The 1,194-nt window shown below is 25.0% G+C and overlaps 1 non-coding gene across 1 annotated transcript; it reads left to right on the forward strand.

The window, feature by feature from the left end:
- Positions 1 to 800: 800 nt before the first annotated feature.
- On the forward strand, positions 801 to 873 carry TRNAV-AAC (transfer RNA valine (anticodon AAC)). Its single transcript has one exon. It is a non-coding gene; the product is annotated as a tRNA-Val (tRNA).
- The last annotated feature ends 321 nt before the right edge of the window (positions 874 to 1,194 follow it).

Raw genomic sequence — 1,194 nt, forward strand, 5'->3', positions numbered from 1 at the left:
GAGGCCTTCAGACTTCTAGGAGGTGTTGAGCAGCCGCTGCAAGTCCCTTAAAAATATTTGATAAAGTTGCGGCCCGCCATTTGAGTGGAGTCTTTAATTGTGGCCCCCGGCCTCATGTAAGTTGGAAACCCTTGCACTAGATCCTTCTCCCTTATAATTTTCCCAACGATTTTTTTTATTACTGTTGTTGATTTAAATAAAAACATAAGAAGAACAATAAAATAAAAATTACTTTCCTAAATTTTCTGTTCGTAAATTTTGAGATAAAATCTCAATAAATTGTAGAATATCGTAATGTTTTCTGCTGATATAATTCTAATGACTTATAAAATGTATAATTTTGATAATTATTAACAAATAAGTGTAATAGTTTGTTTTAATAATAATTGTATTTAAACTGAAAAGTTTTTAATAATTATGGAACATAAAATATTTTTCATATTTATTATTTTTATGCATGTCTAAGTAATTTTTATACAAATATGGCGAGTTTTTCAAAATAAACTGCTTAAAAAAATTATGATAATTTTTAAGTAAACTAAGCTCTTTTTATAGATTGGTTACTACTAGTAAGCAATTCAACTGATTTCTAGTACATTTTTCTTATTTATTTTAGAATATAAAATTATGAAAAATAATTTCTCGTACGTTGTAGCAATTCAAAAACTATGAAACGAAAAATGACAAACAGCTTATTAAGATCAATTTTTTATTACTATAAATGCATTTTATAAATACATTTAATTGAACAAATTTTATAACTACATTAGAAAATTTTTGTTTAAATAAGCTTCATTGTAGTACCTATGGTGTAGTGGTTATCACATCCGCCTAACACGCGGAAGGTCCCAGGTTCGAAACCTGGTAGGTACAAAGTTTAACGTTTAAAGAAAAAATATATTTTTGTGTTCCTTATTCATTTTTTTTTCAACTTAATTTTTTAATTCAATAAATTTTTTTTTCTCCTTAGTTTTTGTGAAATTTCATCTTTTAAATCATACTTTTCATATGCTTCGACTAAAATGCAAAAAGTCATAAATTCTTAGGCACTATTGAACATAAGAAAGAAATTACAACATTAAAAATAAATAATGTATATTTTTTGTTTAAAAATTTCCTTATGAACTTTTTTAATTTATCTGATTAAGTTTATTTTTCGATGCTGTAAAAAAATTGATTTTTGAACATTTTCAA

The sequence above is a fragment of the Parasteatoda tepidariorum genome, chromosome 5 (assembly GCF_043381705.1).
Source record: "Parasteatoda tepidariorum isolate YZ-2023 chromosome 5, CAS_Ptep_4.0, whole genome shotgun sequence".
Classification (NCBI taxonomy): Eukaryota; Metazoa; Arthropoda; class Arachnida; order Araneae; family Theridiidae; genus Parasteatoda; species Parasteatoda tepidariorum.